The sequence below is a fragment of the Melozone crissalis genome, unplaced genomic scaffold, assembly GCF_028551555.1.
Source record: "Melozone crissalis strain CALT ecotype California unplaced genomic scaffold, PUWL_Pcris_2 ptg000005l_1, whole genome shotgun sequence".
Taxonomy (NCBI): domain Eukaryota; kingdom Metazoa; phylum Chordata; class Aves; order Passeriformes; family Passerellidae; genus Melozone; species Melozone crissalis.
The window spans coordinates 34,410,111-34,427,559 of record NW_026535783.1 but is presented as its reverse complement, the minus strand read 5'-3'; positions in this window follow the sequence as shown (position 1 = coordinate 34,427,559).

Sequence of the window (17,449 nt, the reverse complement as noted above, 5' to 3'; positions counted from 1 at the left end):
GGTCAAACCAGCCAAATATTTTAAATTACATACCTGGAAGATTGCAATCTGTTCTTTCTGTAAAAAGTGAATGGACACTATTCCTGGTTTATTATGAAGACGTACTTCCTTGTGTTTTTACAATTCAAGTTTGTTTTCATATACTTTTAAAATGTAGACAATAATGACTGTTTCAGATTAGGTCTGGTTTCTTACTGCAAATAATTATCCATTATGCAGTTCCTCATAGCAACTTCATTCCATGGTTGCACTAATTTATGGCAGTAATTATTATTATGTCTTAATTGTTTGAAGCTTGGTTTGAAACACAGGTGTCTGCTAAGGAAGGCAGGAGTCTACCTTGGAATGAAAAATGTAAACCCCTTCCTTCCAAATTATTATCATTTTTTAAATTAAGGGGGTCTCAGGAAAAGAGATGAGGATAGGAATAACATTCTTTACTGGTGTGTATGATAAAGCAAACAAGCACCCACGGCTGCGGCACCGACATCAAACAGGCCCCGGGCCCAGTCCTGGCCTGCTCGGCCGCGGGCCCTTTCCCTGCGCTGCAGTTCCGGGCACGGCCGGCAGGGGCGCTGCTGCTCCCGGGGCGGGGCGGGGGCGGGGATTCCCCGAGCCTGCAGGGGGCGCTGTGGCGCGGGCCGGGCAGCGCGCAGTGATGGCGGCTCGGCCCGGCCGGGAAGGGAGGGAGGAGCGGCTTCGCCTCACAGCCCTGGGGCAGCCGGTCCCGGTGCCCCAGCAGGGCTCTGAGGAGCACCAAGCCGGGACGGCAGGGTCTCGGCAGGCAGGGGGTGTGGGCTGCAGAGCAGTGAAAACTCGGAGCGGTGCTGCAGAAGCGGCAGGGGCAGGGCCAGGAGAGGCGAGCTCAGGATCCCGGACACCCCAACAGTCGGGGATGGGTCCCTCTGTTAGTGAGGGAGGTGATAATAAGGGCTCAGTTCAGTGGCTGCTCTCACGAACAGAGGCTCACCCCACAGTAGAAGAAGCAGCTCCGGGCTGGGCTGTGGTGGCAGCAGCAAACTCTCCTTGCCTTTGTTGGAATCCATAAAGTTAGAGGGTTTTTAGGAAATGGTTAAAAAAGTATAGGCCTCAGACTAAAGTTTTGTTAGCATTGCAAATACAGCAGAAAAGTTTCCCAAGCAGTAGAGCATATGTGACAAATAACAATAGGCCTCTGTAGAATTGGTTTATGGATGGCAACAAGGTTATTTAATGTATATCTTTAGAAGGTTAGCATGAATAGAGCTCTGTTCTTGGTCTCTTATGAACCACCTAACTACCATTTCGTGTGTTTTAATAAGATTGGATAGAATGCCTGTCAATATGTGTTGTTCTATGTATGATTGGCTGAAATCTAGGCTGAGATGGTTTTTTGTTATTCTGTAATACTCCACCTCCCTGGCATTCCCTGTGAATCAGCGACCTGTTAACATCCTGCCTCCATTGTCTAACAATGTCCGGAGACTGATGTGCTGAAAATAAAAAAAAGCTCTTCACTGGTCTGGTTTGTCCAGTGTTGTCCATATCTGGACATAGTTGCCGCGGCAAGTGGGTTCCTCGGTAATGCGTGGGTTCCTGACACAATTGGACATATATTTTCCCATATATACCTGACCCCCGCACCCTTCCCTTCCCTTCCCTTCCCTTCCCGTCCCTTCCCTTCCCGGAACTTCCCGGAACTTCCCTTCCCGGAACGTCCCTTCCTGGAACTTCCCGGAACTTCCCTTCCCTGCAGTTCAGTCCTTCACACTTGAAGAATAGATAGATATGTTATCTGTCACTGGTTTTCTAAATTATATATGAATACAAGATATGCCATGGCAGAGAATGTAATTACACTGGTGGCAAGTGTGATAAATATGTTAGTGTTAGCTTTTGCATTTGTTAGAGTGAATACTATGTGTTTTATAATGTTGACTTTTGTAAGAGAAGGTTTGCTAAATTTCATAGTTCGTTTAATGCGAATGTTGTGTTGCGATACCAATGTTGGTGAAGAGTTGTTGTAATGTTAACATTTAACCAGTGAATCAAAACTTGTTGAATGTACCAAAAAGTAACAAATGACCGCCACTAAGACCACTGCACACTGCACATGCTTTAAAAAGGTAGGATGAAGGAGGAACTATGTTAAAATGTTTGAATATATATGACCATTTATGAATTCTGCAATACCCAGGGTGTATAAGGGATGTTGCTGTGTCAACTGCTGTGCTTCTGGCTGTAGCTAAGCACCCAGCACTGTTCCTTTCGCTTTGTTGGCTTTGTGCCCTGTTCTCCCTTATTAAATTTTTTTTAAATTTTAACTGAGTGGGCTTTGTTTCTCACAACAAGAAAAAATAGCATACTTACCATATGAATTGCCACAGTCAGCTTCACAATAACTTCTGATAATATTTTATTTATTCCATATAATAGAGTTAAAAGTAGACAATTTGTTTTGAGGAGAAAACCTCAACCTTTGATGTTCTTTCCATACTTCACTTCCACTGCATCCTACTTATCTGTAAACAGAACCAATTACATGATTGTAAAAAAACCAAAACCTGAGAGGAAAAAATCATGTAGTCTTTCTATACACATTTAGAATAATTATATGGTAATCTATACAAGATCAATAAAATGTGCACTCCCATATGATATCTTTTATCATTAGTTTCATAGGTTAAAAAGGTTGCAGTCCCTCTGTTTTTAATGCAGCCTGCAGTGGAGGAAAGACATAGAACACAGGAGGCAAACCTATTATCAGTTTAGGAAGAAGACCAGGTAGAACACTGTGCTTGAGTTAATTAGGTAATGCTAGTCGGACGCTCTAAAATTTAAAACAGAGTGTTTAGTCATTTTTCTTCACATACTGGGATAGAGAAAATGACATTTTAAGTTGCTGTCTTATATTGTTTTTTCTCCCCTCTGTCTGCATGTGCTCTGATTTTATTGTTACACAGAGCAGACAGAAAAGTCATTTCCATCAAGATGATGAATAGTGTGGCAAAGTGGGCTTCCGAATAAGATTTGTACAAGAGAAAGCAGGAGCTTATCTTCACTCCATGAGGGGACCTCTTAGGCATTGCTACTCTGGAGAATCTTGAAATGATCAGTCATAATCTCAGCTGCATATTGTGGTAGCAATTTGGAAACATCCTAGTGTCTATCTACATTCCTCTCCTGCTTACTCAGGCACTTGCCTTTAATGCAGAATTTTATTTACAGTGCAAGTTAACTGTATCTTACAACAGCACAAAAAAATTTAAATATTTGTTGCTCAATCTAATTAAATGCTTTGTTGAACTTAGTACCAGACATAACCTTTCTGAGGCCTTATGTGTATATAGCTACTGCAGAAAGTGAGTTCTTCAGAGCTAGTGCTGCTTCAGCTGATCCTGAAGTGGCCATAAGGCTTCTAGTAAAGAAGCCACCCTCTACCGTCCTCCAAAACACCTACCAAGAGTTTAATTAACAGTAATTCAGCTGAACTGGTGATAAGACCAATGGGAACTTGTGTTCTAAATGTCTAACATGAGAACAAAGCTTAGGCTGTCTCAAAGATGCAAACGAATACACTGTTAGCCGCGCTGACAGGAGAATCAGGGATATAGGTAATTTTTTTACACCCTGAGGCAACAGAATTGTTTTAGGAATGATGAGATTTGTGTTTTCCTTGGGGAAACTTCAGGTGACAGTTAAAAAAGGTTCATGAACAGGCTGACTGTGAAAGAAAGCCACAGAGCCCTTCTGTGAAATTAAGAATGCTATTGCAATGAATCCCTCAGCAAACGAAAATACAGACTTAGTGATTGCCAGTTTGGTGTTTACTATTGATCTGTGTCCAGAGCAAAAATGCAGAAAGGTATATTGATACTCATATTAGGATGTTTTGTAATAATTAGTTTTAATTATGTCTACAGGTGGGCAATAATCAGAAAATATTTTAATGAGTAGTTTAGGTCCCACATGTTTTACTTTGTTAACATCTCTTTCTGTCAAACTTATTAGAGAAGGATTATAAAGCTCAGATAAAGCACGCTGTTAAAAGCACAGCAGGTATACCTAGCTGGTATAGGATTAGGTTTTTAATTCAATAAATATACTGGCCAGTAGGATAAAAGAACCATCTCAGGCTGATATTGTTATCCACACTAACTTATATGTGAGCAGAAAAAGAAGCAGAATAGCCTCAGGTACAAGAAATGAGTATATCACAACTCAATATTTTAGTAGACAGTAGTAAGAAATAAGGAGACTCATGGCAATAACTTGGAGAGAAAATTTGAAGTATACAGTATAAAATGCATTTGAAAAGGAAAAATATCCTTCATTTTAAAAGGAAAGCAAACATCTTTCTCTTTCTACTTCAAAGTAACAGGTTTTTTGGTGGTTTTTGGGTTTTGATTTTTTTTTTGTAATGGGGTAAAAGAGGGTGTTAGGTTTAGCTGTATCCATGTTTTGTATTCACAGACCAGATGATCTAGTATAACATATGCTACATTCTTTCCCTGGGTAATATAGTAACTAAACTAATTTACTCTTCTAGAAGCATAGAACTGATTTAATTCAGAATATAACCTGAAGCAATTCCAACAGTTTCATGTTGCCCCATACTATATGTTGCCGCTTCATTGAATATAATTTTTCATTTTTGTGCATTGCATTTACCAGGAAACTGAAGTTCAGAAAATTGCTAGTGACTACCTTTTTTTTTTTTTTGGTGGTGTTCTATTTACTGTGCTTCAACCACTAATGCGAACAGTTCATACAAAGTGTGTATTTATTTTTACAAAGTTGTATGCACTTCTGAGCATGCTAATCTTTTCTTTTCAGCCACCAGAGCAAGCCAGCAACATAATGCAGCTAAATTAAAACTAGCAAGACAAAATTGTGAATATAACCTGCAGTTTAACCTCAGACTTATCCTCAGGAGAGGGTTTACTTTTAATACTTGCAGACAAAACTGTGGGGTTCTTTTAACGAATGAAATTTTAGAGAGATTATATAACTTTTGCATTCATGACAACAAGAAAGCAGACAAAATCCTGAAACAGATAATCCTAGCACTTTGCCTGCTTATGAAGAAAAAGTTGATAATAATTAAATACTTTTTATCAGAGAGGAGAGAAAGTTCTTGCCAAGTGACCGAGTTTAAAATTGTGCAGAGAGGACAAGCAGTTCTTAGCACACAGTTCAACAATGCAATTGTAGCAATGTTGTTTTAATCTATAGACATGGTGCAGAATAAAACTCTTCTCGATAGAAAGATCAAAAGATGCAAGTACAGTGACTATAAATGTTAGCCTATACATTATTAGTTTAGGAAGAATGCCAAATTAATTCTAGAAAAATGATGTCTTAACTGTTGGGATATGTTTCACTATACTGTTTTTAATCTGTGTGGTTGAAATGTTAGCTAGTTCGTTACAAAGGTTAGGTTTTTTTAGAAGAAGGTTTTTTTTTAATTCAGTCTATCTACCAGAGTGAATTAAACTCAATCTTTTTCCCATATAGTTTTTTCCCATTTCTAGCCAGCATATGTTTTCTTCAGTAGTTGAAACATTGTTTCAAACACATATTGTTTGTATTCAGGTGGATATGTACCAGAGGCAAGTAATAGTAGATGTGTTAAGAGGACTGATGAATGTCAACTTTCAGACTTTTAGGAAAAGCTTTCTTCAATTAATGGTCTTTAAGAATACCTTCATGCTGATGGTTAATTCCTACCCTAGCTCTCACTGCATATGCAGGACCATTATCCTTAACAGTCATGTTCTAAATTAGTGAGTGTACACCACCAAAAAATGCCCAAAAAATAGAGAAGTAGTCAGTCATATGGATTGTGACTGAGGTTTCTGCTCCAGTTGCCTATTCTGAGCTCCTCACTGACCTCGTGCACCCAGATTTCTCTTTTAGGGCAGTTTCTGGATCACACTCTGTTCTGATCCCTGTGGCAGGGGTTGAGATATCACTAGCTCCAGAGGCTGGCCCACGAGCCTGGTGCACCTGCACCCCCAGTCTAACTCCAGCTGTTGAAGGCACATCTACTCACACAGCCAGTGCCACATAGTCCCAGCAGCACACACAGACACAGAAAAGAGATGAGCGTGCTTACCAAAATATTTTACACTTCACTATTCCCTTTTACACCCGTTTCTGCCTACCTCCACTTTTTTTTTCCTCCCATGTCCCTTTCTCTTGCACAGTCCTCTATCAGTTTGCATAGTCCTACTGGCCATGCAAGCTTCTGGGTCCTCAGGTTTGCATCCTTGTCAGCAAAGCCCCTATTTGTTGCAGTTCCTTGGTGGTCCATTAGTCAGTGTGTTGGACAGTTTTTCTTCTTGCTTTTGTCTCCATTATATTTACCTGTCACTTTTTTGTGTCTGTATATTTTGCCCATGGCTTCTCCCTTTTCTTTACCATCCCCTTTGTTTAGGTGCTCAGTCTGGTTATCATCCTGAAATAAAAATTCCCAGATCCCAGTACCCTTACAAATGGGCACACATTATGAGATTTGGTCATTTTGTCTACTTTATAATTTTGTTGATCTGCTTTGTTGATCACATTTGGGACTCTGTGTGTTCCTGTTTATGTCTTCCTACTTTACTTACTTTCCCTTTTGCACTGAAAAGGTCCTTGGCCAGATACCCTAGAGGAACCAGACACCTGTTTCTACAGAAATTTAAAGTATTTAAAATCCAACCAGCCCCACACACATACATCTTATAGAACAGCAGACAATGAAATGGATGTTATTTTTATGGTATGGTGTTGAAAAGACCTATCCATTCCAGTAGTAATGATTTTACTTAGAACCACTCTTACAGCAAAAAGGACTTTGAATGATATTTGAGGTATAATGTTTAGGGTAGATGTTGAATATCAGAAGACAAGGTTTATACTGATTTTATGGTTTGGAAATAATTTTAATTTCACACATTCTAAGCAAATGCAATGGTCTTTAGTTATTGTTTATTGCATATTTTTCAGTGAAGTCCTCTTCATTATAAAATCAGAAATATTGAGTTAAATATTTACTTTCTCCTAATAAAGATTGGAATAATTTCTTAATTCTCTAGAATTTTCATAGGAAGGGAAAGCTATTTTCTATTATTTTCCAGTCACCCCTATCCAAATACATATTGTAGTAAGAACTGCCTGTGCAGCATGGGTCAGGATATTTAAACAAAAATGAAAAATTCATTAGAAACCTGGCAATAGAAACCCAATATTTAAATTCTGGAACTTCAAGTTCACAGAATCAGACATTTTAACATGGGGTTTGGGTTTTTGCTGCTTGCTCTAAAGGTACTTAACTTACAATAGAGTAGTATTGCTGGCACTCTGATGATTTTATGGGATTAATATAATCAGAAAGAGGGCAAAGTTTTAACAAGAATAATAGCTCAATGCTATTAACGCATCTGTTAATGTTGATAAGAAATGCCAGAATGTGTCATGGAAGATTGAAGGGCTGGCCACTTTTGGCAAAGTTATAGTGGCCAATGAGTGAAAATCTGTCTTTTTGAAAGGGTTTTTGGCTGTCATTTACTGTCAGAATATCTGACTTACCCCTCCTATACAGAAGATAGAGTGTAGAGCCTGAGATGAAAAAGTGAAAATGTATCCACAAACCTTTTAATTCCCCTGATTTGCTGAACATCATGAAATGATTTGATCATAAGTGTTGAGTTGAAATATATACTCTGTCAAGGAAAATACCTGGAAAACTTATAACTTTTGGGACCTTAAACTTGAAACTAAATGTCATATATAATAGCAATATTTTAAGGATATCTTTTTCTGAAAAAATGGGACCTCTGTTCTTTTTATCATTAACTTTTGATAAGTAATGAATGTCTCTGGACCTGCTGACACTGAGTATCAATTTAATGTATGTAATTCACCCAGCATGTGGAATCAGAGAATAACTTTGTTTGGAAGGAACCTCCAGAGGTCACCCAGTCCAATCTCCTGTGCAGAGTGGATTGGAGACTGCACAGTCCCATTCTGAGCCCTTTTCAGGGAAGGAGATACCACGGCCTCTAAGCAACTGCCTCTTATATTTGACCACCTAGGGTGTGAGATGGGACACATTTAAATTTCAGATAAAATGGAGAGAGGTTATTAATTTGCATTTTTATGTGCATCCTTAAATGTTGAAGATGCAAATGACTTAATAAATATCTTGAAATTTAATCTAGATATTAAGAACATATTTCATTTCAACTCTGCCTGCTGTTAACTGAGTTTAGGATAATTTATTTTGTCTGTGCCATTCATCTTGAATAGAAACAAATTGTATTGCAATCTATGTACCTAGGTACCTACATGGGAGGAGCTTAATATAAAAAATATATCCACAGAGTTCAGCTAAATACTGTTGTTTTCTAAACTAACAAAACTGGTTATAAACTTATAAAGGAAATCATTGTGTATCTATATTGCTTTATCTCTAACGGGATCTGGAAAGGCCTCTAGAAGAGCTAGAAATTACTCTATGTATGATAACAGTGGCACAAAAATGACAGGGATTAGTCTGGCACAGGTATGCTATTCTTTAGGAGCTTCCAATGTAATGTACCTCTCTCTAAAGAAAGTTTACATAGATGATACTGAATATTTGTGAAAACTTTTGAAAGTTTTTTTAATGGCTATCCAATGGGTATTGAGCTTCATGGGAGTTTCAGTGTTTAAACAATCTGTGAAATTAGAAAGAGAAAAGAGTATTTCCTTCAATTTACCATTGAAAACATTTAAGAGATTAGAACAGGGCAATAAAATAGGAAAAAGTAAGATTATATGTTTTTTATTTTTTTTATATGAGTACATATTAAAGGAAAATCATCATTGTTTTGAAGGTCAGAAAATAGGCTGTACACATTTTTTCTTCTTTTCCAGCTATAATCACTGTAAGAACTTCAATTAAAACATAGGCTGTCCAAAATTATTTTATTTGCCATAAGGTGGCACTATGCAGTAAGGCAGTGACGTGGCTTGGAAAATTCAATTTAATTTTTTCTTCTAGTCTTTTTTTCTATTTTAAGTCATAAGGTTCCATGAAGGACAGGTCTCAGGTATGCAAAATATCTACTCTACATGGATTTAAAATTCTTAAAATTCATATATTAAAATTAAGAGTCAGAAAAGACAAACTGCAATTTATGTTAAGAGGTTAGTGCTAATTAGCATTTTCTTAATATTGCCATTTATAAACACTCTTCTCTCTCTGAAAATATAAATTCCCTCACTTAAAAAGTGTGTGTACAATGGTGAGGACACTACAACATCATGGTCCCATAGCTTTAAGATGCATTTATCCTGGCGGAAAGAAATTATAGTGCATCTACTTTAACAACCAAAAAATACTTTAGAAATACTCAGCTAAAGGATTGTTCGTACACAGGATCACTGAGTGCTTAGCTCCTGATATGGGCAGCTAGACACCCACAGAATAGCTGAGGAGATCGTCAGCACGTTCTCTTAAAGCTCAAGCAGGCTGCTCATGGCTGCGTCTTGTTGGGCCCTGCATGTCTCCATGGATGGAAGCTCCACAGCCTACCTTGGCAGCCTGTCTCAGTGTTTGACCATGCATACCATGAAGAATACTTGAATGGAATCACTTTATTTCAATTTGTGGCTGTTACCTCTTGCCCTGGGACACTAGGCAACACTGAAGATCTATTCCTGTCTTCTCAATCAATTCCCCTCCCCACCAGCTTTATTTACACACACACACACACATACACACATGCACTTCATGAGCCTTTCCTTGTATCAGATGAGCAGTTCTAACTCAGATGGTCCAGCCCTTCAATCATGTCACTCTGCTGGACTCACTCAATTATATCTATGTACCTCTGGCGCCATAGAGGCTGAGACTGGGCCCCACATTTGAGATGTTTTTCAACCACCCTGATCAGAAGAGAACGACCACCTCCACTGTCCTGTTGATATATTTCCTAATAAAATCCAGGGGGGTTCTGCCCTTTTATGACCCAAGGGTATATTCCTAGCTCATGATCTGCTAGGTGTCCATGAAAGATTTCCATTTCCTTCTATGTCTAGCTACTCTTTTTTTCCCTTTGTTGAACCTTATCAACATATATGGTGTATCAAGTTTCATACCACCTGAAAATTTTCTGAGGGTGTGCTCTTTCCTATTATCCCAGTCATTAATGAAATAGTTAAACAGTTGTGCTAATAGTTTGGAACTCTGAGTACACTGTTAATCTCTCTGCTGCTACTCCACAATCCTTGAATTATCAGCTAGTTTTTGTTCAGCTCATTGTCCATTTATCCATTACATTTTTTATCAGTTTGTGAATAAAAAATGTTGTGAGTAATAATGTCGAAAGCCTTAATCATGCCAAGGTAAAACACATCCAGCCTTCTCCCATGTTCACCAAGTGCATGTTCTCACTGCAGGATGTTATCAGGTTTGTCAGGAACAATTTTACCTTTGTATGTCCCAATCATCATCTTCTTTTAAATTATTTTAGGGATTATTTGCTCCATCATCTTTCAATTTCTCCCTGGGCCTTCATTCTTGTCCTTCCTGAAGACAGTGGTGATATCTTCAAGTCTTCAGAGTTCTATACTAATCTCTACAGTGTTTCAGAGAGAATTCTCCATAACCTCACATCGTCCTTGAACAACATCCTTGGTACTTGTAGGTATTTCTCATTGGATCTCATGGATTTGATTAAATCACAGTTTGTTAAAATGCTCTCTAATCCGCTGAGAATCTTCTCTCCAGAACCATATTCCATGGTACACTTACAAGGAGGTCCCTAAAGAGGTTAAACTCCTTTCACCTGAAATCTGGGGTTGTGATCCTACTGTTTATCTTCTTCCCTTTTCTCAGTATCTCAAACTCCAGCATCTTGTGGTTGCTACAGCCAAAACTCACCTGACCAATTCTTTCTCATTTGTAAGTAAGAGATATAGAGACGTGGCAGAGCAACACTCTTCATTGTCTCCTTGATCACCTGTGTCAATTGTTCTTAATGTTATAAAATCACTATTTTTAGTAATGGATAATTTTCTTTTTTGATCTAAATGCAATTTGACTCTGTTTGTTAATTTTATTTATGTGTTCTGAAAACCTGTAAGAATTTACTAAGATGTTTATATGAAATATTAAGTGAGCAGTTAAATCTCTTTTACTTGTGAGTGCCCTGAACTCAAGGTTTTTTCCCTCTTTATATTGGCTGAGCTGTGTTAATGTTTGTTTGGTCTAGAGTCTTTGCTTCTCTTTAGGGCTGGATTGCTGGTCAAGTACCACAAGCCATCTGTCCGAATGTGCTTGTGACCATAAATTTCTTCTGTCACTCTTAATGTTGAGTTTGATACAATGAAACCCCATTTTGCCTAAAAAGCTCTCAATAATTCTTTGCTTGCCTTGAAAATTACTCAAAATTAGTCAAATTAATTTTTCAAATTAATATGTCAATTTTTTTAAACAAAGTGAGTAATGTGACATGGTCTGCTGATATGCTTAGTTGGCAAAAATCCCGCGCTCCTAGTTTGTGATGCTTTCACTAGTGGTGACACAAGACAGATATTTTTAGGCTACTTTCTTGAAACTAGCAGTAGGATAATATAATTACAAGACTATGAAGAAATGTTTATCATAAATTAAAAAATGGTTTATTTCATCCATAGCATATGATAGACTATAACCAAATAAATGCTATTTGTAAAGATAAATTAAATAGCAATGGGTATAATAAACCATACATAAAGATGTTTCTAACATCTTTGTTTGTAATTGTTAACCTCATATAATATCAAAGGCTCCTCATATTTTCAAAGTCATGTTACAAATAATCTGATATCTTGTTCATGCAAGTGGCATCTAAAATGTTTCCCAGAGGTGTGTTGTTTCCAACACGAGCAGTAATTTTAGTAAAAAAATTTCACCAAAAATTTTTTCCACAAGTTCTGCAGCAGTTTTTTCAGCTTTTTAAATAATCTGTTTTCTCTCTTTTGTGTCTTCGCATTTTCATGATCATAATGATTTTTGAAATATACTCTGAGACAGAAATCTAATTTAGTAACATTGATATTACATGGATCAAATAGTTTAAAATGGTCATTATTATTCTGCTAGAACAATTAATGTACTGAACATATTACATTTTTAAAGTTTACTTCCCACGACAAAACATGCTAGCTCAATTTATTTAATTGCAGTTTTAATTAACAGTTTGCCAGTATTTGGCCTGGAGACAAAATCAAAAAGTTTGACCTACAAAGTTTTAATGATTGAAATGTAGGAGCTTTACAAAATCCCTTGGTAGCAAACAGGCAGAATTAATTCAGACTCCTTACATTAGCTAAAGCTAAATTTTGTGAACAGGGAAGAGAGTCAGGAAATGAAACCACATGAATTATGGATTCTTCATTGTGAAGATCTAATGCTTTTGCAGTGGAACGCCAGAGGTCCCTATTGGAGCAAATGTTACTTAATATCTTCATTAATGACATGGATGGAAGGATTGAGTGTGACTCCTGCATATTTACGGATGACAGCAAGCTGAATGGCATTGTTGACAGACCTGACAGATGGGATACCATCCAGAGGGACCTGTCAAAGCTCAAGAATTGGGTCCATGTGAATCTCACAAGGTCCTACAAAAACAAGTACAAGGTGCTGTACTGGGTCAGGGCAACCCCCAGTACCAGCACAGGCTGGGGGATGACAGAATTGGGATTGTTCAGCCTGGAGAAGAGAAGGTTTTGGGATAATTGCAATTGTCCAGTACCTGAAGGGAGCCTACAAGAAAGATGGAGAGACACTTTTGTACAAGAGCATGTAGCAACAGGACAAGGGGGAATGGCTTCAACCTGAAAGCCAGTAGACTTAGTTTAAGTATTTGGAAGAAATTCTTTACTGTGAGGGTAGTGAGGCACTGGAACAGGCTGCCCAGAGAAACTCCCATCCCTGGAGGTGTTCAAGGTCAGTCTACATGGGGCTCTGAGTGCAAGGTGTCCCTGTCCATGGCAGGGGGATTGGAAAAAAGATGATCTCTAAGGTCCCTTGCAACTCAAAGCATTTTATGATTCTATGATTTAATTTTTCCCTGTAAAATAATCCTCCTGCAAAAATGTTTTTGAATTATCTTGTTCTTTTCTCCTTTGAAGATGGAGCAGGAGACATGGTCTACAGTGGAAGTGGCAGGTGTGGAGATGAGTATCTCCTTTCCATGTTCTTTATATCTTTGACATGTTGTCTTGAATCAAGTATCAAATTCATGTTATACAGCATTGGGGCCTTATGTTTACAGCAGAGGGCCCTTCCATGACATTGGCCTGCAACTACAATATGTCTCTTCTTTTCTGCTTAGATACAGAATCTTACTCACTTGACCCAGTGCAGCCATGGAAAAAAATTCTCAGGGAAATGCTTTCTGTGAGAAATTCATCCTTAGTTGATTGCTATACTAGGCTCTATTGGAGAAGTAATATTTTTTTACATTTTTGTGGCCAGAGTAAGATGATGCTTAATTGATGCTTACTTCAGGAAGTCTTGGAAAGCATTTTGTCTGACTTGGTTACACTATGCATGGAACAATTCCTTCCTTTTCTTATATATCTGTTCTGAAAGAATACACAACTTTGGGTACAATAGTGATTAAAACAGAAGGCAGGTTTTTCCTTATTCAATGGAATTACTTGGGGAAAGAAAAGAAACTAACTGGATGTTTGTACTAGTTTGGAAGCAAACCAATGGGAGATTCAAAGTCAGAACTACAATTTAATAGGAAGATTAAAATGAAAGACAGAGTCAGGACACAACTTGATGCCCTGTTGATCAGGGTGGTGATAGCAGTCTGATTAAATGGCGGCTGCAGTCTTGTTGAAATGATAGATGTGATTCTGTTGAAGTGGTGATCCTATTTAATGGGTCTGGTTTTCCTCTGAAGTGGTGGTTATGTAACTCTTGTCGTCTGGGAATGCAGTAGGTAAGGCTGCTCTAGAGTTCCAAAACCTCAGCTTATATGCAGGTAGGAATCATTGTTTCCTCCCCCTGAGTAGAGCATCTCAAAATGGGATGATGTAATTTTATGAGTCATGCAGTGAAACTCAATGGCCCATTAACAGACATAACCCCTGGAGGAAGTTATCAGGGATGGGTCATGGAAAAGATACGGATCACTGCCAGATCACTGCTGGATCACTGCTGAATCACTCCTCTTTTAACAACTTCGAAGATGGCAATAGACTATATACTTTTGGTTACATGACATTTGTAACCTAAGACAAAGTTGTAACCAAAATATTAATATAAATGCTTTTTTACTGATGTTATTTGATCCAGGCTAACATTTACTGTAAGCTGAAGCACATTTGCTATGTCTACTCATTGAATGCAGCATTAACAGATACAAAACTTGTAGAAAATAAATATATAAATAAGTAGATATCAGCTGTGCAGTTCAGTGGATGACCTCATTTTGTATTAACCTTTGAATATCTGGTACTGTCTAGTTACTGAATACTGAAGAATGTCATTCATTTTTGAATGAAAAAAAAAATACTTCTGTAAACTTTCCCTCCAAAAAAGGATTTTACCTTATCTGAAAATTAAATAAGAAAATTGCTTTGAATAGTGTAAGAATAAATGACAGAAAGAATCCAGGACAATAACTTGTTTTGTCTCCGTTAATAATATATAATTTGCCACCTGCACTGGATGTATTCAGTAACAGCTTTGTGCATGCAAACAAGAAAAGAATGAGGGGAAAAAACTGGAGTATGGGGAAGAACATAAGAAAAGAGCTAATGCTCAACTAAAATTGTAGCCAAAGATGATTCATATTTAGCTCAATGAACTGCAAAATATTTACAGGTCAAGATTCACATTTCCACAAGCGTTATGAAATTTGTTTACATTATGATAAAAATATTTAATTTTTTAACATATAAATTCAATTCCCGTTGTTGTATTTTGGAACAGATAATAAATAATTAGAAAAGTATGATATCTGTCAAAACACAATGATTTGTTCAAATTCCATGGTATACATATCAGGACAAAAACCTAATTCTGACTAAAATTTAGATGCAAAATATTGTGTGATGAGACAAGAATTGATAAATTTTGGTACTATTCAAGAAAAGGTTTCACAATTTTCTAAAGATAAGAAGATGATTGTAGAAAATAGAGCATTTTAAATTGTTTATTTATTTATGTCTTTCAAAACAGCCAAATGTTTCAAGTGATGAGCCCAGGAGCATATCTAAAAGAAAATACTGAAATACTGGAATTTCTTTGCATATTTGTTTTTATCTTATTTTACGAATTTGCACTACCATTCATGTATAGGTCTGGAAGTTTTTGGTCATACATGGAAAACCTTTACTGTTCCTCTATTTCTCATGGCCATCTTTGATGGAAGGAATGCAACAAAAATTGTATTCAAGCTGCTTCCTGGAAGTGAGGGAAGATTCTTACTGATACTACTTTTCTTGTCACAAATTACTTCACCCTCCGCTGCAATGGCAACCTGTCATATTAGGATCAAGTTCCCATATAATCTGTTGACATGTACAAAAGAGGAGAGTTAAGAGTTGGTTCCATGTTAACCGGCAAGACGAGCCTGAGAAAAACACAAGTTAATTTGAAGGCAAACAAAATGTCAAGTAAAACGTAATTAATGCAATTGGATTGGATTAATAGCCACAAACTTACTATTTATTTCAAAATGTCTCTTCTTTCATGATTTTAGATGATCAATGAACTTCAATATTTTGATTGATTTTAATCAAGTGTTCTTATTTTTTCTCAGCAATGTAAGGGTTGATCTCCCAAAAGCTTAATTTTCCAGTGCAGTTTCCTTTCTCTAGTTATTTTCTTTCCTGGACCTTGTTTCACTCCTGTACTGGATTTTCTTGTAGCCAAGTGCAGTTCTACAGGCTAAATTTGCAATGAAATCCAGAGGTGTGATTGCAACACCTTTATTGATAACTGATCTAGCTTTAGCTTCTGAATTCCATAGTGGATGTCCTTGCAAAGGAAGTTTTGCTTCTGGGAGTAGTCAGATAGATTATAGCTGTGTTGAGTGTAATCCACTTGTGCTGCAGTCACAACAGCAAAGGTATATCAATAGTTTATGCAGACATAACTCAACAAATAGGCAATTAATAAGGTGTAAAAAAGTTTAGGAGTACCTTCTGAAATATTTTTTAATCTGCAGTCTGGTGGGTACTGTCAAAGAAATCAATAGCTTACTACAGGTAAATGAAACTAAGAGATTGAAATTAGACAAATGAAATGAAAAGCTGATTTCAATGACATTGTACTCATGAAACTCAGATGAAAACTTACATCAACATACTGTAGCCTGACATGTAAGGAGTATGATTTCTATACATGGAGAGTAATAAAGTTTGGTCAGTAAAGTTATTCATTATTTTTATTACAAAATGAAGGTCATATGGCCAGACAATATAGGCAAACATTGTTTAAGGTACTCTAATCAGGTGCCTGTGTGTGTATATGTATTTTCATTTAACAGGAAAAATTACTGTCCCAGGAAGGTTTTGCTAGACTTCCAGACTGAACTCATACAAACCAGAAAAATTATCTAGAGCCTAGTTAAATTACATTACGGGGACTCTTTTATGCAATCTACTGATTTCCATCCTGAAATTTGCAGTACAGTTTAGTATGCTTTTAATTGAATGACTGATTGTGCACAGTCTGTTTCAATTTTAAGGAATGAAAGTAATTCACTAAAATTCATAAAATGTGCTGGGAATTTCTGCATTCTGGAACTAGAAAGCACAGTATGTATAGATCTTTAATTCAGAGTCCAGATCAGTCTGAGAGAAAAAAAAGTAAACAGCTTGATGGGTAAAATATAAATATTAGCTTGATTATATCTACATATACAATTACTGTTGTTTTTATAGAAGGAAGACAAATATACCCTGCTGATGTTTCTTGTACCCTTTGAGACTCTCTTGGAGCTTCCCTCTGAAGTGACGTTGCAATTCCCAGGACTTATAGCCTAGAAATGGTTTCTATGGCATCTTTAACATTTATTTTTATAGATATCTCTATTGAGTATTAATATATGCCTCATGAAACTGCTTCTGCACATCCAGTGAAATAAATACATCCTGGAAAGTTGCCATCACAATTACCAAAGAGAATCCTTTCACAAGTTAGAATAGTCAAATTCTCTTAATCTGCATAGACCCTCAAAGTCTGTTCCTTTATAACATGTACTAATGGTCTTTAGATAGCTACAGTGTTTTCATTTGTTTAATACACATGAAAAGTAGATTTGTTTTAAAGAAAAAGAAAAGTTGTAAATTGAAATTGTAACTTAAAATGCTATAAAGTAAAAAGGCACTTCTTAGGTATTCTTGATTCAAAAGTTTGAGGAATTATACCATATATTACAGCATTCTATAGTCTCTTTATATTTTATTTCTAGTGCTATATAAATAC